At 48.0% G+C, this 25,447-nt stretch overlaps 1 non-coding gene across 1 annotated transcript; it reads right to left on the reverse strand.

Annotated features, from left to right (window-relative positions):
- Window positions 1–10,572: 10,572 nt before the first annotated feature.
- LOC120582657 (5S ribosomal RNA) lies at window positions 10,573–10,691 on the reverse strand. Its single transcript, XR_005647601.1, has one exon. It is a non-coding gene; the product is annotated as a 5S ribosomal RNA (ribosomal RNA).
- Window positions 10,692–25,447: the final 14,756 nt, after the last annotated feature.

Consider the following 25,447-nt stretch of genomic DNA (forward strand, 5'->3'; position numbering starts at 1 on the left):
GTATTATTTGTTGTCGTTTATTTATCGATCTCTCTGGGATTCTGGGTCAAGGTGGGGTATGAAGATGACAGATCTTCCATGTGTATCTGCACTGAGCACACTCTGAGTATGCTCATAAATATTGCAAGGGGTTGGGGATCGGCATGCTCTTGATGCTAAAAGACTGTGACAGATAAATGGAGGGCGGAGGGTAAGATGTCCTTAAAAGCAGGCGAATAAACATACACCTGGGTGAGATATTTTAACCGTTTGCTACAGCGCTTGGACCGGTTTCAGAGGACGGGGCACTGACGCCGGCGAGGGCTGATGAAAGAAATATAATTCGACAGGGCAGTGGATTGTCATGGCATTTTTGTTACAGTCAGCAAATTTTTTCAGTTTCTACTCATCTTATGTTTCCTTTGATGATTTTTAGACCCAACACTGACATTTCAACACATTTTATCATTCTGTGATAAATTCTTTAAATTGAAACTGTGTCCTTTCAGGTGAAGGCATGATTGCTTTGAAAGCCACATTAGGGATCTGCATTGAAATTATGGTCTTATACTGTTCTATCACTATTGGTCTGTGTTCATCAATTTAAAAGTTATTCATCTTACAGTGTGTCAGCTAAACAAATGATACTGCTCAAAAGGTCATGCTTGAGTTTCCTCTGACACGATTAGTTATATTGCTCTATTATTTCTCATTCTTTTTGAATGTGTTACTGTTGATTGTTTTGGAAACTGATTAGACAGACCCTCATTTTGTGGCGGATGGCCCTTGTTAACCCACAGAAAAGGTGATTATCGGACTTCCAAATTATTTCAGAGCCAGAGATTATGGTAAAACTTTACTTTTCGTTGGAAGGTGTTATCTTATTTCCTAAGCTTATGCATATTTCATATTTTTCTTACACTGGAAAGGTGAAATTATTAAGTGGCACAGATCACGTGGAGACAGTGGCAGTTAACCGATGTTTCGTTGTGAGTCTTGGAAATTGTTTGTTCTCTCTCTCTTCTATACTACTTACGATTAATTTCATTCTAGTTCTGAAGTCTTATGACTGTTTCTTTCCCCAAGTTCAAAGCCATGTCACAGTACAGGGGAGGACAACGGGGACTCCGTAAGTTGCGAGAGGAGGTTCGGGATACTGGTGCAGCTCTTAGTTGTGCTTTACGTTTGTGCGTTCTTCTTTGATCCTCATTTTCTCATTTTTCACATCATAATTGCTTCGCCTGTCTTGTGGAGGTTTAGTAAGAAGCGGATTATGTGTTCAAACACGGCGGACGGAAAATGAAAAGAAAACGGTGGATCGTTAAGTAGCAGTTTCACGCGAGCGCCTAGGTCGGCCACTGGGCGTTTGAGAGAGGAGCACGTCCGCTTCCCCAGGAGCGGGCCGGTGTCACAGCCGTGCCCCTGGGAGCGCTCCTGAGCTGCGAGTTCCCTGGGAAGTGCGTGATGGGGTACGAGCATGTCCGGAGCAGCGGGCAGGCCTGAGACTAGCCTGGGGTCAGTTTCAGGACCGCTGCAACTGCGCATAAACCTTCGTCTGTGGACCTGCCCTCCGTCTCTGACGCTCGCCCTCTCACCTAGCGTGACATTGAGAAAGGATGTGTTTGGAACTGCACCTGTCCGGTCAGCCAGACCTGCTGCATTCAGCACAGGGGGGTCGGCCAGGTGACTTTTATAAACCTGATCACCCACCACTTGCCACTGATTCCCTTCACATATGTCACTTACTACCATGTGACACGGGGGATATTGTATCATTTCTGAGTCAGTTTTCTTATGTATAGAATGAAGAGGTTGGGCTATTGATTTAAGAATTTCCTATAAATTTTTTCAACTCATTAACAATCATAACTACTGAAAACCTCATTCATAGGGTTTTATGGGTGGAATGGTGTCCCTGCCTTAAAAAGATATCTTGACATTTTCGCCTATCTTGATGTTCCCGCCTCAGGATGTGATCTTATTGGGAAATGAGGTTTAATTGCAGATGTCATTCGTTAAGACGAGGTTGGAGTGGGGCAGGGTGGGCCCCCAACCAGTATGGCTGGTGTGCCGTAAGAAGATGCGAAGACGCGGACCGCAGGGAGACCACCATGTGATGACGGGGCAGAGATTCGAGGGACGCAGAAAGGCTACAGGCTTCTGGCAAACCCCAGGGGCCGTGCAGAGACGAGGAAGGCTCCGTTACAGATTGCAGAGAGAGCATGGCCCCGCCGACACCGCGACGTCAGACTTCCAGCCTTCGGAAACGGGAGGCGATACGTTCCTGTAGTTCTAAGCCACCCGGCGTGTGGCGCTTCGATGCGGGAGCCCGATGGAACGAGACAGAAGATGAAAAACACTTCGAAAATTTAAACGCCGCCTGGCGATTCGTTGCTTTGTGTCCGTCGTGCTGCAGAGTGCACGATCGCTATCACTCGGGCCAGGCAGCCCTGGCTGCAGGCAGGGAGAAGAGAAAGGGAGCCTGTGCACCGCCTCATTGTCCCAGTGCACGGGAAGCCAGCAGACAGACAGGAGCACGTCACGGCGCTGCCCCGCTGCTCGCAGCGCTGTGTCCGGGACTCGGGCCTTGTCCTCGAGGAGTGCCAGTGCGGGGCGGGGGACAGTGGAGCGCTCGCTCCCGCGGGTGTTTGCGCAGCAGCACTGCGCGTGCTGCTCTCACCATGAGGACGTCTGTGGGAGGTCTGGGTAAGAGCAGGGGGTCGTCGGGATACTTAAGGCGCGGGTGCTTGCCACCTACGCTCCCCGAGGCACGCGCTACGCTGAGTGTGACCAGCACAAGTGCTGTCCGCGGGCAATGCCACTGGTCGCTGGTGCTGGTCCCGAGTCGTAGCGATAAGGAAGAGAGATGGGGAGCGTGGGGTCCTTCACTGAACCCCGTGCGGGCAGGGGTGTGGGTACAAGCACAGCGGACGGGCAGAGGGACATGGCAACCCGCACGGCCCGTGGGACAGAGGTGGCTTGGTCGGCCTGGGACGCACAGGCCCTTTCCAGCTGTTTTGACCGTTTCCTTCCTCCACCTCTTTTGCCGTGGGGTACGGCGCATGCAGTAAGTGTCCGAGCACTTCCCAAGGGTCCGAGTGTCCGTAATCGGAGGCCTGTGTAGGTGACTGAACGCAGGGAGTCATTGGAGCAGGTAGACAAGCAAAAATATTAGCCGAATAAGATTGTCGAGCTTAAGGGAAAATGGGCAGTTTCATCTTTTCCCTGCATTTCAAAGATGACACTTAGATTTGAGGATTGTTTCCCAAAAGACGAACGGGTGGCAACCGCCTGTGCGGGCCCCGCTGGGCGCTGTCACACTCGTCGTTCCAGTTTGCCGAGCGGCGCTGAGATTCCTTCGTCGCGTTTCCCAGGTGAGGACACAGACCCGCAGAGGAGCGGCCCGAGCAGACGGGACACCACCGGCGCCGCCGCCGCGTAAGCACAGCCCGCGTGCGGCATGGTGCTCGGGACGCGTCTTCCAGACGGCGCGTCGGCTTCTAGCCGAGTCACTTCTCGGTGTCTTCTCCCAGGCAGCCGGTCACTGCGGCGTGCGTTAGTGCCATCGCCAGATGCTTTGCGTCCTCTCCCACCGGACCACAGGCAGGAAGGCCTTTCCACGTCCGCCTCGAGGCAGCCGACGACTGTGAGCGGAAGTGGCGTGGCATCACTTCCGGCGGAAGCTTTGCCAGCCGCTGCGCGATCTCCCTGGCGCCGTCTGCGGTGGCCCCGGCCGTGCTCCGTTAGCCCAGCCCCAGGGTGAGGATGACGAGCAGCGACGCCCTGAGCCGGCCTGCACTTTCCGTAGAGTCGGAATGAGAAATATAGCTTTTCTTTAAGCCGCTGGCGAGGTCAGGTGTTTATCATAGCAGCATAGCTTAACGTGTCCTGACTGATGCTGTCGTGTGACTTGAGTTTAACGTTACAGCTCTATTTTTTCTTGGCTTTCTAACCTGTACCTGTCAGCCGATAACCTTCTCCTGTAAATGTACTATGTGCTCTTCTTACTCTGTGATTTTTATCTAGTGCCTACTTAGGAGCCTTCGATGACGGGTTGAAATGGTACAGACTAATGAGCCATATTCATTTCTCAAGTTGTTTATTGAGTTTCTACTCTGAGAGCTCACAGTCTAGCAGAAGCGGGCTCAATTTAAATACGCAATGCACAGTGCTGGTTCCTGACCCTCCGTGCCCTGCGTGATCCCCTATGACCAGAGCAGGGAGAGGTGAGGTGGAAGGTGGCTCTGTCTGCAGGTCAGACACGTTTCCAAGGAAGAAGTGGCATTTGAGCTCAGACTTGAAGAATGGAAAAGGCTTTGATAAAAATAATTGTAATCATGTGAGGGGATGATACTTACAAGAAACAGGCAATGTTACTTAGTAACGGAGACCATAGGGTCCAGAATGAGACAGACCCCAATTCAAATCTAGGATCTATCACTTATGAGCTCTGTGACCTTGGGCAAGGTGCATCTTCCTTCCTTTTCCTTCCTTCTTCCTTCCCTTCCTTCCTTCTTCCTTCTCCTCCTCCTCCTCCCTCCCTCCCTCCCTCCTCCCTCTCCCTTCTTTCCTACCTTCTTTTAAAGGTACTTCTTTCTATGTGGAAGTTTTTCCATCCATAAGGGGGATAAAATTGGTACCTATTCTTTAGTCTTGTCATGAAGAGAAAATGATAAAAGCATGTGAAATATTTAATACAGATCCTAGCAACTAAGGCAATACCCAGTGTAACCAGCAGTGATGTTTACTTTTACCGGTGGAAGAGGGGTACCCTCCGGGCTCCTTTTTGGAGTGTTTTAGATTCAACCTCCTAATGCTTTGTCTGACTGCAAGGGGTTAATGTCATTGAGTTCAGCATGAGGTTTACTGTCTCCTTAGAGAAGTAATACCCACCAATTAGTAGTGACAGTCACTGAACATTTAGTACCTAATGAGCTGCATCTCCTCAGTATGGGCGGAGTGGTACAGGAACTGTGCAGCCTGGCTCACCAGACCTTCTTGCTGGCTCTCTGTGACCTCCCCACTGGGCTGCCTGAGGGCTTGACGTCGTTTGAGAAATGCATTTAGAAATGTCAGTGTCTTGAGAGCCTGCGCTCTTAGCCTTTTTGGATTCATGGATGCAAAGGATGTCAGAGCCGGTCTCCAGCAAGCATCTAATCTCGAGTCCTTATCATAAAAAGGGGGAAAATAGGGATTAGGAAGGAGAACGAGATGACCTAGGTCAGGCAGCAGTGAAGTTAGGCAAGGTCCCTGCTTTTCAGGAGCTAATGATCCAGTGAGGGAGACAGAAGAATTGCAAGAAAACAAATGATTTCAAAGTGGACGGGGTACAACAATGACGAGTAATGAATCGAGGGGATATGTTACAAAGCGTAGCCAGGGAGTTCTCGCCGAAGATGTGGTATTTAAGCTGAGACTTGAATATGTAAAGGCACCAGCCATGCAAAGATCTGAAGCAGGTGTGTTCCAGACAGAAGGGACGGCAAGTCAAAAGTCTGTAAGGCAAGGATGGACTTGGTGTCTTTGAAGTCAAGTGTGGCAGGAGCCCAGCACGCTAGGCTGACATTGGTCACAGAGGTCAGTAAGGCAACATTTGAAGGACTTTGGGCCACTAAAAAAGATCCAATTTGATTGTAAGTGCAAAGGGAAAGAAGCCTACTGGAAAGTTTCAAGCAGTGGAATGACAAAATTTGATTAATGATTAAAAAAAAATCGTTCTGCTGTTGTGTGGAGAATAGGCTATGAGATGATAAGCATCAAAACAGGGAAGCCAATTAGGAATTTATTTCAATAGTCTTAGGTGAGAGATGGTGATGGAGTGACCTAAGGTGATAGACTGGCGGAGAGAGAGAAGCGGACACACTGGAGACATGTCACAAAGATGGAATCAACAAGAAGGTGGAGAGAGTGCATAGAGAGAACACATAACCAGGATCGACTCTTTATTTCGCTTTGAGCAGCTGAATATGGAATATGGTTCACCTCATTTCCTGAGATGAACGCTGGGAGAAGAGAATATATGGGGGCATAAGATTCAGAATATAGTATTAGATAAAATAAGTGTGAGATGCCAGGGTGACAAGACAAGTCATGTTGTCAAGTAGGCAACTGGCTGTAAAAGCCTTGAGTGTTCCAACGACCCCACTCATCGGCTATGAGCCTGTCGCAAATGCTAGAGCATTATGATGCCACTGCCCTACCCAGGGCCGCGCAGACATTGCTGATAGGTTACAACCCTCTTTCCTGAGGAGCCTGGGTACGTGGCCTTAGAGTTCTTCTCATCACAGTGCTCCAGGCGGCCACAGCACTGCTCCGTTGGTGTTCCAAAGACATCTATTGGCCATTCCTGCTAGGCTGTATCAGCATCTTTCCTTCATCGACCATCTCAGATGACTATTGGTTTTATTGTAAAAATTAGAGTGAGTGAAATATGATTCATTTTCAACACTGACTGAGAGCCACTCTGCATATTTGTCATTCTGCAAGGTGTCGAGTGGGAGAGAGTTAATTAATATATGGTTTGGTCCCGCCCTAAAGAAGTTTACACAGCATCTGTTGCGGGGGAGCGGGGAGGGATTAAAGGACAGTGCAGGACAGTGTATGATCAAACGTCCACGCTTAGAGGAGGGCAGGATTACCAGGCATTCAAACAGTACTAAGAGTGCCGGACAGAGCTGAGGCTTGTTCTGGCCTCGAGGAAGATGGGATTGGATGGGAAGAGGGTAGGATGGTGTCAGCAGATGAGATAACCAGTCTGCTGAAAGGTGTGAAGGGGGCAGTGGGAAATGGGGAAGAGGAATCTGGCCATTATGGAGAGGAAAATTGGGGGAAAAATTAAAGTAGTTGTCCTATTATTGTTCTGACTTTAAGACAAGCCTCTAATCAGTGATCGGCTTGAGTGCTGGGTTGTTTCCCTGTGTGGCATGAGTTCCTGTTTCTCAGATTCCGCTCACAGTTTCCTTACCACCAGCTACCTGAGTAAGCCGATGCTGTGTAGCTCAGGTTCTTATTACAGCCACATGCCAAACTTGGCAACAGTTTTTTTTAGATGGCTCATCTAGCAGATAAACCCCCAAATCTTGGCGTCTTAACACAGCACAAGTTCTTATCTTGCTAACATCATAATCTCACGCAGTTCTCAATCAGGCGGCTCTCCTGGATGCCTCTCCTCCAGGCAGTGATTCAGGGACCCAGGCTCTTTTCATCTGTGACCTTTCCATCTTCAGTGTGGCTCGTATGGCAGTCCTGGCTTTGGGTTCCATTCCAGCTGGACCTCAGGGAGAAAGAGCAGGAGGAGTTTTGTGTGGGAGGGGCTTAGGAGCCAGTGGGAAGCTCCACCCTCATCCCAGTGGCTCTCGGCCTAATGGCCAGATCTCACTGCAGGGGAGGCTGGGGGACATAATTTAGCTGTGTGACGTGAAAGAAAAGGAGATGAATTTGGTGATTCTCTCTCCCACAAGATTCCACTGGTCACCTGATTCTTAGGTAAGAGGGCTCCTGACTCTGAGGGTCATTTGACACACAACGTGGATCAGAGGTCCTCCCTTCCCAGCCCGTCACCTCACCTTGCTCTGGGGAGCTGAGCCGGCCCAGACTCAGGTAAGAGCAGGTACCTGCCACGCCGTACAGATTTCAGTTAACTTTGTATCCTTCAGCTCTGACTCTAGACTTCTTTATCTCAGCCCTGTCCAGAGTCCTGTTTGAACACTGACCTCACCCCTGTGCTTTTGCCTTGACCTCTGATCCCCATGTCCACGGACTGTCTCAAGTTCAATATCAGTTTCCAGTGAAGAGTACCACTTCTCAATATAATTATTTGCCTTAGACTTCAAGACTGTAAATCAGAGTCTGGTAGTGTTAAAAAGCAGCCTTAGAATATAAGAAAATTCGCAGTATGTGGAGAACACAACGGTTCGATAAGGCCTGCCAGGGATTTTCTAGATTGGAGTTAGTCACGTCAGACGGTAATACTACACACGCTTCCTCACATTCATTTTGTGTGAAAAGAAGTTTTATGCACGTGATCTCCTTTTATTCTCATAGCTCTCTGGCAGAATAGGCATCTTCATCTCCCTGTATCAGTCAGATACAGCCAGAAAACAGAATCAGTAGGATGGATGGACAGACGGACAGACGGACGGACAGCCAGCCAGCCAGCAACTGACCAGTTCACACGAGAGGGGCCTGGCCGGCAAGCCTGAAGTCCGAAGGGCAGCCAGGTGGGAGGGGCCGGAAGGCCCGAGGGGGAACCCCCCCTCCCCGGGGAAGCCTTAGCTGCCGCTCTTCAGGACTCGCTGTCGGGGCCCACCGGGGTTTTCTGGGGTACTCTGCTTCACTTAGACCAACTCTGGACTTTAAAGCTGTGGACGTTAGGGACATCCGCAAACACCTTCATAGTAACACCTAAGTTAACGTTTGGATGCGTGGGGGCCGAGCCTAGCCGAGTTAAAGCACAAAACTGACCTCCGCGCCCCGTTTACAGACGAGGAAATAGGTAGTTAAGTTGCAGAGCTGCTGCTTTGGGCTTTGTCTCTCATGCTAAAATATCCTCTTAGGTGTTTTTCAAGCCTTTAAATTTCATATAATGTTTGCAGCGGGATCCAAAGAAAGTATTTAGATCGATTTACCAAGAGTGGTCCAGTTCGTACAATACTGAAAATATAATAGTGAAGAAAGCCATTCACTGCATGACGGCCATAAAAAGTATGAGAATGACTTATTTTTTCCTTGTCTAAGAGTCTCGTTAACAACAATTTCCAGTATGGAAAGGCCTTAGTTTTAAGAAAGTCAATGATAGAAGAGTTTTCTTCCTTAATTCTTCATTCAGGATCGCAAGAAACAAATCCTCAAATCTTTAATGTGTATTTTCAGCCCTGAGACTGAACAAGTTATTGGTTTAATTATAGAAAGCTAAACTTTCATCTTTCTTTAATTGAGCATGGATAATTCGTACCTGTGATCAGTAGCCAGAATGTCATAAAATCATTTATGAAGTCTCACACTCGTGAACTGTAGTAAAAATACCAGTTACTTTGTTAGGCCTGTACAGCATCCGCTTCAGTTTGTTGGTCATTATTGTCAGCCCTTTATGACTAATGTGGTTTGGAAAGTGCTGTTTCCTTTCTGGTGACAGCCAGTACATTTAGGGAAGAGGAGGCCAGTGAGGAGACAGATGCTAGCTTCATGGGCCCGCAGTTTGAGTGACAATCAGAGATCAACAGATCATTATTTTTCACAGCAAGGAGAGGAGGAGAGGAACCAGAAACCCTGAACGAAATGTCAGCTCTTGGAAGCTGTGGCCGCGGATTCTAACATAAGGCGAGGGCACTTTAATTTTATGTATTCCCTGCGGTCACACTCTGAGAAGACAAGGCTATCATTACAGGTTCCGTCTAAGCAGCGAACTCATAGCCCTTAGTGAGAAAGCACCCTCGAGGCCAGAATGACTATCGTGCCTGTTTCTGCCATAAATATCTGGTGGAAAAGAGTGTTGGACCACTGATTTATTGCAGCCTCGGAGAGAGTTTGCAGCCCACGTGCCTAGTAACAATTGTGATCTAGTCTGAAAGAAGATGAACTTGATTACGCCGCCAGCATAAGAATAGTCTATAAGCTTGAGGGCAAAATTGATGGGGTGGTCGATTTTTCATCCCTTTGAGGCAGAATTACTTTTTTTTTTTTAAAGTAAGAATAGTTTACAAATTTAGAGTTGAAAGAAAGACATGATTCGAATAGAATATGTTTTCCCTGAGGTGCTCAGAATGTGCATTGTTATTCTTCAACCCAAATTGTACAGCCGACAGGTCAATGGAGACAGGGAGAAGAGAGGCTGGGAAAACAGCTAGGGGGAGGGCTTGGCAGCTTTTAAGCTGATAAAGAACTGAAGCAGGACAGGTGCAGACCGGTGAGTCAGTGCCTGGAGAGCAGTGGAGGCGCCCGGGGCTGCCTGCGGGGGTCTGGGAACAGCAGAGGGTAGGGCTCATGGGAATTGCAGGCAAGGTGGTCAGTTTCCTTGACAGCCTGGGAACTAGTTAGGAACAGTGTAGCTCACAGGTCAAGAACCGAGCAGAAAGGAGACGGCACGCTCGCCTGGGCCTGTGTAGGGAATTGAAGGAAGGCGCTATCTGGAGGTGAGCGAGCAGGGCGGGGGCATCAGGGAGGCGGGCCTCTGCAGCACACTGCCATACCTCCTCGGTCTGAAGAGCAAGGCTGAGCACGGGGTCCGGTGTGACTGGAGCCCCGTGGGGCCTTGTCACTGTGGAAGGAGGCTCTAGACCTGAGCTGAGGAGGTAGCGGGACCAGCCATTGCCAGAGCTGCAGAGCTGAGGCAGGGAGCGGACGGCTGAAGAAAGACCCCGGCCCCTCTCCCTTCCTACCTCTGGTCTTTCTAGTGGCCAGTCCAACCTGAAGTCAGAGGGGACGGGAGCTTGTGTGACGCACGGAAGGGCAGAGAGTGGTTTTGAGGAGACTGGACAGAGAGCACAAGCAGCGTTGGTGGGGGTGGGGAACCAGCGTAGGGAGGTCTGTGTTCTGGGCTTGTCTTGGTGACCAGTTTTTGAGGGACTTAGCAAGTAGCTTAATTCTTTTTTTTTTAACCTACAGCACCTGGTCTTCCTAGGTGGTCTCCCATTCAAGTACTAACCAGGCCTGACCCTGCTTAGCTTCCGAGATCAGACAGGATCGGGCGTGCTCAGGGTGGCATGGCCGTAGACAATTCTTTTCTGCTTCTTTTTTCTCCCCATCGGTAAATGGGGATAATAACTCTTGCTCACTTCCTGGAGTTGTTATAACGATCAGGTGACATAATAGGTATTCTTATTTCATTAATTTATATTTATGTTGCATTTTGTAATTTCCAAATCTTTCTCATGTCTCTCACCTCATTCACTTCTCAAAACCAGCCTGTAGGGGAGCGGGGTCAAGTTTTTATTCCGACTTCACAGCTGAGATGATTGATGTGGATAAATTAAGTGGTTTCTTTAAGGTCACAGGCTAATAGATCTTTTGACTCAAACTTGACTGTAATTTTCTCCTACCACACTTAAGTGCAATTTAATTCAACATTTCAGGCAATTTTGAGGGACTGTTATTGTCTTTCTAAGGCACAGAGGAAAAGCCCGAGACTGTTCAAAGTGGATTCTGCCAGGAACCTGTGGTTTGGAAGCGCAGCGTCCATGACTCAGGCCTTCTTCCTTATCTGCGCATGCTCCTGGGAAGAAGAATGCGAGGGACAGTGGGTCGTGCACTATAACGCTGTGATGGCTGCGATGTCACTGGGCGATAGGAAGTTTTCAGCTCCGTTAACGGCCTTACGGGACCACCCTCGGGGAACCAGCTAAGGAACTTGTTGGAAATACAGACCTCTGGGCTTCTGCAAATTCACTGCCTTTGGAGCGCGGCCCAGGAACCTGTACCCCAAATAATTTTGGTGCAGGTAGTTGGCTAATTATACTTTGAAAGATTAAAATTTGGATTAGGAACTTCTATAGTGTCGACCTGTTGAAGAATGCTTTTATGGGTTTCTCTTGGGATGTAACGAGTGACATAAAAAAGCATTCTGCTTGGGAAAAGAAGAATTAAATCATCCTTTAAGACTTTGATCAAAAGAGGCTGTGCGTTTGTTCCCACTTCTGCACCCTGTATCAGTCCACTGGAAATCCGTTTCGCGTTTCCCAAGCCGCCGAGGACGGAGGTTAGTCTCCTTCCTTAAAACTCACAGCTCTTGGCTCCCAGCAGACCGGTGGTCAGGACTGTCTTAGACAGCACAGCTGTCTTCCGTCTCTTAAGCAACCTCCATTCCATTGCTTCTGTGAGGCTCTCTCTGCTCCATTGCAATGCTCTAGGCAGTGATAGAGAGGGCCCCCCAGGCATCGACGTGCTCTAGAGGGGTGCCCCCTGAGCCGTGTTTCTGCCTTTTGAGACAGTGTGGATATCGCTCCCCTGCCCAACTTAGAAACGTCTCGCATCCTCGGTAACTATGCGTAACACAAATCACTCATGGCAGAAGTCGGTAGAAAATGAATGAACTTTTCTTCTCAGAGCTCCAATTTCTTCGTGTGAAAATGGGGATAATCAGCTCTACTTCGAAGGATAGTGGTGAGGGCCAGATAAAATAATTTGCTACATAGGAAGCATTTCACACGACACCGGCCTCGTAGCAGGGCCTCAGAAATGTTTAACCTCATGGCCACCGGCAGGTTCTCTGCTGTCGCCGGCTTCCTCCGCAGCATCGGCTGCAGCTTCCGACTGCTGGATTTGAGCACCTGACGTTCTGAGTCACGTTTCCACTGCTGTCATATCAAATTACCCCAAGCTTAGCAGCTTCACACAACACAAAATTTCTCTCCTAGTCTGTAGGCCAGAGTCTAATGTGGGCTCACTGGGCCAGAAGCCAGGAGTCGGGGGGCTGCCTTCCCTCTGGGGGCTCTAGGGGAGATCCTGCTTCCTGCTCGTTCGAGTTAGGTTCCTGGCAGAATCCACTTCCTGGCTGGTGTAGGACGCGAGGTCCCACCTCGTTGCTGGCTTTTAGCTGAGGGCTGTTCTTAGATGCTAGAGGCTGCCCGCATTCCTTGGCGTGTGGCCACCTTCCTCCACCTTCAAAGATAGCAGTGGCGAATTAAGTCCCTTTCACACTGTGGAGCTCTCCTGCTGCTTCATCTGTGACCAACTTCTTGCCTCCCTCTTCCACTGTTAAGGGCCCATGTGGTTAGATTGAGCCCACTTGGAAAATCCAAGGCGATTTCCCTATTTTAAGACCTGCAACCTTAATTCCATTTGCAACATGCCTTTTGCCACGGGACGCGGCAGATTCACAGGTTCTTTGGATTCGGACATGGACGTTCAGGGTCGGGGGGCCACATATTCCATGGTCTCACTGAATTATCCCAATGTCTCTATGAAGCGGATTTCATTATCCCCATTTTATAGATGAGAAAAAAGGTTTAACAAGGCTAAATAACTTAACTAGGGTCAAATCAATAGAAAGTGGTAAAACCGGGATTCAAAGCTAGGCCCTTGGCCCCCAAATCTGCCTAGTTTAGAATCATATATATTGAGCTGTAAGATGGGCTCTGCCAGGTACGAGGGCCCAGAGTCCTTCTCTGTACTTACGGCCCAGGAGGTTGGAGTCACATGGTATCTCTCAAGTTCATCTCCAGGATGTATGTTTGTGACGATCTCATTGACATAGGGTGCAAACACCTTCTTGTAGCTCTTTTCACAGCTTTCTCCCAATTTCAGACCTTTTCCATATAACGGTATCACCACCAAGTGTTTCAGCAGAGGTGGAGGAAACGTGTTTAGCAGATATGTAGTATACTTCGTGAGGTCATACCTGTTGTTTAATATCACTCTATGTGAAGTGCCTTTTTCGCTTAGTGACTCTATGAGGTAGCTACTATTAATAGCCGGAACTTACAGACAAGGACACTGAGACGCTGATGGCCAGCCTTGCTGGGATTTGAATCTCGGCATCTGGCATTAAACCACTGCATCCTGTGACCACTGTAATCTTTCCTTCTCAGATTGGGGTATTTCTATCTTTCCTTTTCTACACTTGACAGTTTCCACCCTGTGCCCATGACTGAGGTGTCTGATGCCAGGCATCTGGACATCTGGTCTGTTCTCCCGTAGCCAAGTGAATGCCATAATGATTGAGCCTGTGCACCCTCTAGGCCAGGCAAAGGTGAAAACCATCTTAAGATGAGGCGTTTTCAGATTATCACCCGGTGGCTGTTTCATTCACGTGTAAGGGCAGGGCTGAGGACTTTGGTGTTGTTTAGCCTGGGGCAGATGAGACCCCAAACTCCTGGGCTGTAAGTGGCGAGCCTGGAACTTCCTCTCAATTACAGCTGAATTCTTATTATAAGCTTCGTAGCGTGGACCTCAGCGTAATATCATTTCCTTGTGTTTGATAGCTCTTCATCATTTACAACATGTTTTAACATGTTTTCTCATTCAGTCCTCAAAACATCTTGTGTAGTAAGTTAGGAAAACAAAGATCATATGAGGATGAGGAGGAGGAGGAGAGGAAAGAAAAAAGGAAAAGAAAAGATAGTAATAACAGTAATAAAAGAATAATAAGTAATAATAATGTCAATAATGTCGTAATAATAAAGAAGAATAAAGATAAAGAATAATAATAAAGAAAAAATTAATAATGTCAATATACAATAATAATAATAATAATTAACAATAATAAAAGTAATAATGTCCTTAATAATAATGATATAATAATAATGTAATAATAGTAATAATAATAGTATATAATAAAGCAATAATAATAGTAATAATAATAATAATGTAATAAGTAATATACGTAATGTCAATAATAATAATCAATAATAATAGCAGTAATAAAGATAATAATAATGTAATAAAGAAAGAAGGAATAATAATCAGCAATAATAATGTAATAATGTCAGCAATAATAAAGACAATAATAAACAATATTATTAATAATAATGTCAATAATAAATAGTAATAAATATTAATAAAGGAAGAAGAAGGAAAGATGTCAATAATAATGTCATTAATATCAATAATAATCAACAATAATAATGTAATAATGTCAATAATAATAAAGAATAATAATAATTAGCAATAATAATAATAAGTAATAAGTAATAAAGAAAGATAAAGAATAATAAGAAGAAAAGAAGAAAATGTCATTGATGATGGTGGTGATGATGATGACGACGGATGCTTACCATATGCTAGTGTTAAACACTCTACACGCTGCATCTTGTCTTAACTCTCAGTAGCTTTTGAGGCAGGTACTGCTCTTATTCCCATTTCAGAGATAAGCTAACTGATTTCTTCGGGGTCGCAGAATGAGTGAGGGTGGAACAAGGTCTTAAGCCCAGGCTGTTTGAGTTCTGGGACTACACCCTGAACTACGATGCAGTAGCGGTATGTTCATTCTTCAGCTTCACAAACTAGGACTCAGGGTAAAATTAAGTCAGGATTGCAGGAGGCTGCTCAGCTGGCAGTCCTAGGACCTGTGCTGCTTCCTGCCTTCCGTTGGGAGGTGGCGGTGACACAGCGGGACTGTGTGAACTCGAAAGAGCTGTTACATCATGGCTCCGTCCGGCACTAAGTAAGTGACCTGGGTAGATCGTGGACGCTCGCTGATCTTCAGTCCACTCAACTCTGCAACGAGTGCTCTCAGGTCGTGGGCAGGGCGGAGAGGATGTGTGTATGCTGCTTGGCACACAGTGACAATCCAATCGCATGGCAGCCGCTGCTGCTGGCGAGCGCTCTGTCCAGTACACCAGCCGCCTCTCTGCATGTGACCCCGGGTCAGGTAGGTTTTGGGTCTGGTGAAATCACAGCTGATTCGGGGGGAATTGCCTTAGCAGCCCTCTGTCATTTTTTAATGTGACCATAGGCCGTTGGCAGGGATCACCTGATAAATCAACATTGGCTTCATGGGTGGGGGTGGCGGGGCACTCAGAGAGGTGTCCTGGACCCGAGAAACACCACAGAGGGGACCGGGATGCCCTGGAAGGTTCCAGTCACCTACCTGAGGGCGGGCTTGCGAATGAGCTCCGTGCTCACCCCGCTGTTTCCCCGCACGAGCTGCTGGTACACGTGGTTTCTCGTGATCTCTCCTGCGGTTTAAAAGCCCCATCCTGCGAGACGAGAGTCGCAGGGCGGTTCTGAGAGCGGGGTGCAATGTGGTGGTGTCGAGGACGTGGGCGAATGCTGAAGGTCGTTCTCTGTGCCAGGCTGTGCGTGTTGGAGCAGACCACGGAAATACACGTTGGCAGGCAGCTTTTTAAGGTTGATCCCTGAGTAAACATCGACGTGCCCCAGAAACAGAGTTCCATTCAGAATGACTTGTGGCCCCCGGGACTATGGTGTGATGTGAGTTACCTTAGGCAGGAAGCGCAGACAGCGAACGGGTTTGGAGGATGAGACTAGGCAGGTGCGCATGACTGCAGCGACGTCCAAGCCTCACTTCCTTCTAAGGGGACTCCCGGGGCGTGTCGGGGGGAGCTCCGCTCTGATGTCTGCTGGCACTGAACATCGAACTGCAGCAAGCCGTGATCTCTGCTCCCTGCCGAAGTTTGTACGTACCTCTTCCTGCGGCATTTCCCCTTAAAGGGAAGAAAACAGGAGTGGAAAGAAGCTTAGAAATAAGTAGTGACATCTAATCTCTCGTGGCACCTGCTTCTCAATGGACTTGAACTAATGCACAACTGTTTAAGATGTTTAGGCATCCCAGGCAGAAGCAATGGTCGAGTCGGACACCCCCAACTTGAATTTTTGCAACAAAATGAGCTCCAGAAAACTCTCCTGATGGCAAAGTGGCATATTATGTGTGGGCTCTAGATCAGAGATCAGTCTGTCTTGAAATCCCACCTCAGTCACTTAGTAGCTATAAGAATGGGGAAGTTACTTCCTCTAAACCTTGGTTTCCATGTTGTAAAAATAATAATAGTGCCTATCACATCTCACAGTCTTGTTAGAAAGACTCAGTTAGAAACCCACACGCACCGCCTCATGGCGTGTGGTCTCTAGCCAGTGCCCTGCCGTGTTATCTCCTGAGCTGCTTCGAACCTCTGCTATCCAGAGTCTGTGAGCCCATTAATGTCAGCGAATTACAATAAGACTGTTCTGCTCTCTCCTTCTCAGTAGCTGGTGCTTAAGGAAAGGTCAGCCTTCGCTTCAGGAGGCAGCGCTTCGGCTAGACGCAGCCAGGGCGATTCCCCAGACTATGTTTTGAGCCAAGGAGAGACGTCTTAGCTGTTGACAAGGTCCGTAGGTGTCTCGTGGCTCAGTCACCAGGGACAGTGAGCTCAGAACACCACAGGCAACTGCTCTCGCCCCCAACCTGCTGCCAGAGCCGGCAGGAAACAGAAGGTGCATCCAGCCAGACCACAGGTGCAGCGGCCACGGGGGGCTGGGGTCTGTTCCAGAGCTGCCCCGCACAGCTGTTGAAAATGAAGGTTGGCCAGATGCACGAGGTGTCACCTCTATTGCTCCTGAAGAAAAACGGAAGAAAGATGCATTTGAGAAAAGTATCAGCTTCGGCTCTTCAAGATGGTCAGCTGGTGTGCTCTGAAGCGATATGGTTAGACTGAATGTGAGTCCAAACTCTGCCCTTACAGGGGGCCACTCAGAACCAGGGAGGGAAGTGCGTTGGCCCGGGCGCCGTGGCCACCGGGGAAGAGGTGGGCCTGTGGTCTGGATCTCTGGGCTTCAGCTTCTGTTACATGGCTCTGCTGGCCTCTGCCTCGCAATGATGAGGGACAGAAGCCAAGCGAAAATCCAGTGCAGTGAGTCGCTTAATAATACGGTTTTTGAAAAGTGACATGAAGCCACAGCACATAAATCAGTGCTTTCCACTGTGATCTCCGTTTCCCGATCAGGTGGGAGTTAGTGTGGGACTTCTGCACCTCTGTTACAGTTTTTCCAGAAGCAAATAAGGGAAAGGACACAATGCTTCTTATAAGTTTTGGCCTTTGCTGGGCTTTTGAAACTTGTAACGTGTGTTTTCTTGAACCCTTCTTTTTTAGCAAAGGAAAATAATATACTTTCCTTTACATGAAAAAGTAGCAGAGTTCATGCTCTCCCCACCAAGGATGACCTGACCTGCTTTTTGGAGCAGTGATGATGGATCGCAAGACATAGAGGACCACTGTTTTACTGGCCCCTCTTGTCACCAAACATTAACGGTCGCAAGAAAGCCAGCCAGATGCGGGGTGCAGTGCGTCCTGGTCCCCGAGCAGGCTGTGCTGAGTGTGTCTGGTGGAGACTGGAGCCTTGGACTTCGACCCATCAGCACCCATTCTGACTGCTGAGCTGTGTGCATTGTCCTCGAGTCACGACGAAACACCCACATACGCCATCCCGCAGCGCGCAATCCCTGCGGATCAGCGAAGCAGACGCTGTTCCTGCCGGGGACAGTGATGGCTCAGACTGCCTAAAACAAACAGGCAAGCAAGCAAAGCACTCGGTGCGGTCTTCTACAGAGCACACTGGAGATCAAGCAAGCCATCCCCAAGTCACCCGAACAGAAGGGCATGAAAACATGGCGTTTATGCCTTCTCTCGGACTTTCCCGAAGGGCTCGGTCGGGTTTTTGGAGAATAACTGTATACCTCCAGGGCACTACAGTCCTCTAGAAATATAATGCAAGTCACACGCATGGGCTACGTTTGTGATTTTACATCTTCTAGTGGCCATGTTTTTAAAAGTGTAAAGAAACGGGTGAAATTAATTTTAACAATATACCCGATAATCTATTTTAGTTAAGCCAGCATATCCCAAATATTATCATTTTAGCATGAAATCAATATGGAAGTTATTAATGAGGTATCTCAAACTATTTTCATGCTAAGCCTTCAGAATCTGGTGTGCAGTTTACACCTAGCGTATGTGTCATCTGGACCAGCCATATCTTAGTGCTCAATGGTGGTGTGTGGCTCATGGCAACCATGCTGGACAGGAAGGTTCTAGAGGCAGCGGGAAGGGTCCTCGGTGGGGCTGCTGGGGGTGCTGGCTCTGTTCACGAGTAACCTCTAGAAACATCAGCTTCTCATAGTCAGTGCAATTAAGAGCAACTCAGCACCAACCAAGCAAGAGCCAAGATGGTTGTTTTGCAGGATGGGTTAATTCAGCTGTTCTTGTGGGTCCATGGGAGGATGATGCCTTCTAGTAGGCCTACTGGGTGTGGCAGGGAGGGGTGGGCAGAGCGGTCTGGGCGTGATGGTGGAGGGGGCACGCCCACTGGGTGTGGCGGGGGAGGGGGCAGGGTGCTCAGCCTTCCCGCCCCTTCCCGCTGGGATCACCTTTTCTCTGCCCCGCCCCCTTCCCCACTGCCAAGCAGACATTGCACGTGCAGGCTTGGATGGAAAGGGTCTCTGTGTTTTCCTGCAGCTGCTGGCCATGCTCTCGAGGACATTTTATAGAGACACACCCACTTTTGTAAATGCTTGCGCTTTAGAGAGTGACATACTTTTTTCTCAGTCTCATCATCAGATAATCAGTTACTTTTTAAGGGTGAAGCTGTTCTTTCTATTCAGTATTTAAGACCCTTCAAGAAAAATTGATCTTGTCACTCTTGAAATTGTCTAATGCCGTTTTTGCCTCCAGGCCAAGGAAAAAGGCATGACTTTTCTGCACAGAAGGCTAGTTTTTCTCAGCAGTTATGGTTTTACGGTTGACACTGTACCTCCACATTAGCATTAGCTCAAGGCTCATAAACCTTAGCAACTTCATTACTCGTCAGTTAGTCCCAGTGAATGCCACTGTCCTGAGTCTAATGTCACTGTCCTGAGTCTTCATGGAACGGCTCCAGGTTCACAAAGGATTTCATATCTGACTGCCTAGAGCGGTGACCCAGAGTTGGGGTCCCCGGTTCTTTCGGTGGGAATTCTGATTTGAGGGGGGGGTCTCTCAAGGTCTCTGAGGACAAATCGCTTCTCGTCACTCCCCTCCAGTCCCATTGGTTCCGCCTCCCCATCCCTCGGGGGCTGCGTGCGAGTATGAGGACCCTGGCGTCCGTCTGAGCTCTGCCTCCGGGTACGGGATACCAAGCAGGCTGCTTCAGCTGCCCACGTCTCAGCTCGCTCACCAGGAGTGAAGAAGACGAGGCTCGAACCACACAGTTTGAGAGATCTGAGTGAGGCGATGGACCTTAAAGTGGCTTGTGAACTGGGAAGCATTCTGTACATGTGGGGAAGGGATGTCGCCGAGCCCAGGAGCGTCATCCTGACACCCGCTCTTGAGATGCAGTGAAGCCGGGATGCTAACTTAGACCCCTCCGGAGAGCGCCTCTTCTAGCTTCCCAAGGCAGTAACTGAGGAGAAAGGTGAGGCCCCGCGCGCACCCCACAGGGGTGCAGTTCCCACCATCACCTTGTCCTCCTCCCCTCTACCCAGCCCTGCGGCACCCTGCCGCCTCCTGGATGTCACTGCTGCACGTCGCATCCTGGTTCCACCCGGATCGAGGCTGGAGAAGAGCGGCCCGTGTTCTGTGTTCTGAGTCCAGGCTGAGTCCAGGGTGAGTGGAGCCGGCCTGGCATTCTCGGCCCTGGTGTTAGGGAACCTTCTCTGAGCTGGTTCACTTGCCAGCTTCTGATTACCCTGGGAAAGGAGGTGGATTCTTTTCTCATGATCTTGTACCTTGAACCCTGTCTCAGAGCTCACTAGCTTAGTTTCCCTCCCTCCCTTTCTTTCTTAAATATTAGGATAATAGCATTCGATATTAGGGTAACTTACTAATTTGGGTACCACTAAGTGGTCAGATTCGTCTAAGTATTAATATTAATCTGTGAGACGTTTGAGTGTTGACACCATACCTTATTCAAGCCCCTTTTTATTACCCAGAACCTAGTACGGTCTTGTAGACAATAGGTGCCTAATAAGTGTGCATTGAATGAACAGTGAATAGTAATCATCTGTACTTTTGAAGATCTAAAATGTGTTGGGAACCCTTTAGAGACACTGTCATTTAATCTTCACAGTGGCCTTATGAGGCAGACAATATCCCCATTTTACAGGTGAGGGACCTGAATGGCGGAGCACGTGAGAGATTTACCCCAGGTCGTGCAGTGGCAAGATGTATGGGCTCAGATGAGCCCATTGCTCCAGCGCCCATGCGTATCATGCTGTGTGTCTGCTCCTTTAAATCCCTGCCTTCTGGTATTAACATGAGCAGTGCCTTACATAATGCAGTTTCTAAGGGAGGCAGAATGGCTCTAGACTAGGGGCTATAAAAATCTGTATTTAAGAAAGAGACAGGGTCTGATGCGGAGATGAGATCATCTTCTCGTCCATAAATCCGATGCTACTATTAAATCTCTACTCAACTTTTACAAAATAACCAGTATTTACTAAATACTTAAATGCCAGGCACTGCGATCGGTGCTTTTATACACGAATACAAGCACCCCATGACGTAGGTATAATTTTCCCTCTTCTTTAGTGAAGAAACGTGACACCGAGAGAGAAAGCGCCTCGTCCACGGCCACACAGCAGCTCCAGGCTTGGACGTCCTTCTAGTCTGTCTGAGTCCAGGTGGGATCTCTTAACCGTTTCGTAATACCACCTTCCACTTGTTCTGCCTTTGTGGTCAGAACGAGCAGTTCCATATTTGTTTGTGATGGACGACAATCCCCACCAGGCTGCAAACTCCTCGGGAGTTGGGAGCCTTGTCTCGAACTTCCGTGTTGCCCCATACTGTTTAATGCTTGTCTCAGACTCAACCAGCGGGTCAGCCAGCCTCTCCGCACCGCTAAGAACTAAGGGAAAGGTTTGTTCACACCTCAGCATTATCCTGGGCAACATCACTGCCAAGCTGTAGCAGACGCTTTGTGTCCTGTGCCGGGGTCCCTTGATCCACCCCCAGTTTCAGCTGCAGCGGTGCTGGACAGTTCCCGGGCGAGGCGACCCCATCTCAGTTGAGGGCCTTCCACCTCTGCTCTTCTCATGGCTTTTTCTGAAGCCCCCGAAGCTCTTAGTCTATGTTTGAGGCAGCACAGAATGGCAGGGGAGTTAATGCCCCGGCAGAACTCCAGCAAAGGAGAACAGGAGACATTCCCTCAACCTCAGAGGTTCTTAGGTGCATTCGGCGCGGTCTTTCGAGCATCAGTCCTCAGCTGCATCCGTTGCCCACAGTGGTGACTGGCACCCTTATGTTTTTCCTACTTCTCCGTCTCACTCTCCCGGGAAGATCCCCAACATGACCGTGCTCGCACCCAAGTCCTTGTCTGTGCGTGTGCGTGTGCGTGTGCGTGGGGGGGGAGGGGTGTTGTAGGGAAGGGAAGAATCAAATAAGATACAATGCCTGTTTGTTAGTGACTTGGCCACGTATATGTCACGTTATTTGGTTGGATTAATTAGAGAAGCCGTCTTAGAGGGGACTGAGCTTCGAAGGCTTTGGACAGGTAGGTTCAAGGTGAGTGGAAGGACAGCTTCGTTTTCAGAATTGCCCTTTCTGCCTTTACGAGTTTACAATGTATAACCAATTACACTGGTGAAGAGAGGCAGAGCTTCGAAAGGGTGCAGAAACAAGTCAGTCAATTTACGGGACGCTCAGGGGGCCTCAGGTTCAGGTCGCTTCCGTGCTCAGCCGCATTATTGATTTTGGTGTAAGAGGCGGACCCGCATACAGCCCCACGTCTGCGGGCTCCATGCAACACTTGCCAGTTGATTAGTTTTGTGACTTTTCCCCCCTTGAGTCTCCGTTAGGGCTTTGTTTTTAAAAGATGCCGGATATGATATTTATAATCCCTGAGCAGTCGCCCCACCGAAGAAGTGTTGCAAGCAGAACATGGCAGATGGTGACTTGAAAGCCTCATTGAAGAACATCCGTCATCATGATGAAGGGTGCGCAGTGCATTCCTGGCATGCGTGCGGCAGGCGGGGGGCGGGAGGTTTCTGCCTGGTGCGCCCGGGCTCATGATGGCTGATGTGTCAACTTCTTTGCAAACTTTTTAATGAGGAGGATCAGCAGGATTTGTGGATGAGTCATGAAGAGAAGACCTTTCACTTTCAGTAAATGAGGACAAACTAACCATCAGTAGCAAGAGCTGCATTTATTCGGCGCCCAGTGCAAATGGCACTGTTCTAATGCCGGCGAGGCCACAGGCCCGAGCCCTGTGTGGGCCGGGTCAGGGTGCCCGGTTCCTTGGCCCTGACCGCTCTCCTTACCCCATAGCAGCTACTGCACAGATACATGGGCCCGAGGCAGTGTGCCACAAACTACAAATTTAAATCTGACCTCGTCACTTGCATAATGAAAATCATTCACTCATTTCCCACTGCATGTAGCATAAAACCAAGCCCCTCATCACTGGCCGTAGGGCCCTGTACAGTGCGGTCCCTCCCTCTTAGCTCTGTCACCTTGTTTTGAGGGATGCTCCCCTTTGCTCCCCATTTCAGCCAAACCGTCATGGGATAGTTCCAAGCTCTTGCCAAACATTTTCATAATGCTTAGGTGTATGAATACAGCAAAATAAGCTGTATTATTTTTAAATGAGATAATGTTTATGAAAAGTTATATCCCAAACTGAAAATACTGTATTATTATTATTATTATTATTATTGTTATTATTGAAAATGTCATTAGCAGACCTGGAATCTTAGAAAGCAGAGTCTCTACAAAGCAATGGAATGTTTAAGGGGCAAAAAGAATTTCTAAATGAAGCGTTCCTTTACTGAGAACTCTCCTCGGAGAGTGAGAAATATTTGTGTGTTCACTATAGTTTTGCATTTGCTGGTCTGCTTGGGCATAGTCGGACTTTGCGAAGACTCCAAGAAGAACCGTCCAGATCTGGTGCGCTGGCAATGTGCACTACTTACGGGCCTCATTGCCAGAGCCTGTCAGCCTGCGTTATTTTGTTTATTTGCCATTTGCTTGTTCGCTGCCTGCTTCTCCCATGAATGTGTGTTTCACCAGAACTAGTACAATGCTTGACATCTACCAGGCGCTCCATCAATATCTGTAGTCTGGATAGTACACAAAGTAACATGCACACTCTAAGGGTGGTGGATAAATCATCTTTCGTATGTAGGATGGAGTTCTGGACCTTCAGCAAGGCCTCTGAGCTAGCCTTTAAACAACCTGGAGAATTTCTCCAGGCTTCAAATCTAAGCCTTTCAAATGCTGGTTGATGATTCCTGTGTTGGTCCTGGCTCGAAAGCTGCTGGCTCTGTCTGTGTTGACCTGCCTGGGACAAGCTTGGTGTTGGGCAGAAGCATCTTAACATTGAGGGACAGCTCTCTGGCCATTGCATGGGATTCTGAAATTCCCACTGGTGCAGTAGCCCACAGACGTCAGATACTTGAAAACCAGTTCTCACTCCCGCTCCGTTTTGAAATGCGCTACTCTCGCCAGAGCTCCCGTGACTGTGAGATTTGCTGGTTTGAGTTGGTTTTACCAGGGTAGCGCTGAGCATTCTGGGTAGCACATTGTAGATGTTCAGTAAATTCTGAGTGAATGAAGGAAGGTTTACGTTGTCTATTATTAACCAGTAGGTGGTCTTAGGACACTCAGGCCCCAGTTAAGCCCTCTCCCACACTGGGTAGGGTCGACCCGCGATGGCGACTTCTGAGGCTAGGTCACAGCAGGCACGATGGCTTCCCTCTTGGTCTCTCTTGGATCGTTCGCTCTGGGGGATGTCGGCAGCCATGCTGTGAAGGTGCGCGGGCCTCCTACGGAGGCGATGACGTGTGGACGCGGAGGGGTCTGTGAGCCGCCTCGGAGCTCGGTTCTCCAGCCCCTCAGCCTTTAGGTGACTGCCGGCCAGTCAGCCACGCTGTTTCTAAATCCCTCTTGTAGAAACCGTGCCATGGTAAGTGCTTAGTGTCTTAAGCTACTCAGTTTTGTCATGTGACGATAGCTAAGAAGTACACAGAGAGATCAAAGCAGTGGCCCAAAGGAGACCTCATTAGAAACCAGGCCTTAATTCTGTTGTCGTTATCAGTCTTTATCAGCGTTTTCCTGTCCGTGTCTTATTGACCTTGATGTCCACTGACGATGCTAACCTGGTGTCTACCATGTTATTTGTCAGTGTTTTCCCCAATCTGTTATTTGTCTCTATTTGGATTTCTTTCTGATATTCAGAAGCGTGTTCATTTGATGGTGAGGTAGTAAGTCTTGTCTTTTCCTTTCTGTTTTTTGAATTGCTTTTAGTTTTCCTTTCCAAAGCTTTAATAAATATTCAGTTTGTTTTTCTTTAATGATTTGATTTTTGTATCTTTAAATATTTAATATAGCTGTAATTTATTCTGGGGTCTCGTTAACTACTCTTTGGGTATAATCTTCTAGCCACCTCATTAATGTAAAATCTAGATTTTTCTCTTACATCGTACCATGTATCGCGTGGCAGAACTTAAAAGATTGCTAAATTTACACTAGATCAAACACTTATTTTCTTTATTTTCACAAACTGCTACTTTGTCAAAGGAGAAAATTTACATTGATCTGTCTTTTATGAAGCCATACTGATTGCCACCTTATACATCGTTTCCACAAATTCCTTGCCTTTTATTTTCTAGATGGTTCTATTTTCAATTTTATGTAATCATAAAAGTCCACAGGTCTGCAACTTCATAGGTCTTAGCTTATTCGGGAACTTTTATTTAGAAGCTTTTCTGGCATGCAGAATATCACCTTGACCTTCTCTCTTGCTCTGGGTTTGTGTTTGATCTACTAGCCTGAACTTGCAGAAATGTCAACAGTTAATTTTCTTTTAATTAATATCCTTATTGGAGTTGACATTATATCGCCCTCATTTATAGGTCTATTAGTAAATTCCCCAGCAGTGTTCTTTCGAAAGAAAAAAAGACCTGCCAATTCTAGTGATACTTTTCCTGAGGTTTCTTTTAAGTTCAAAGTAAAATATTCATCTATGGAAGAAATTTTGGTCGTAACAAAGCCAGCGTGTAATCTCTATGGTCACTGCTTGACGGAGGGCTTCGGGAAGCCAGGTGTCTGTGTTGTGGGTCATTTCCAAG

Source organism: Pteropus medius, unplaced genomic scaffold, assembly GCF_902729225.1.
Source record: "Pteropus medius unplaced genomic scaffold, Ma_sr-lr_union100, whole genome shotgun sequence".
NCBI classification, from domain to species: domain Eukaryota; kingdom Metazoa; phylum Chordata; class Mammalia; order Chiroptera; family Pteropodidae; genus Pteropus; species Pteropus medius.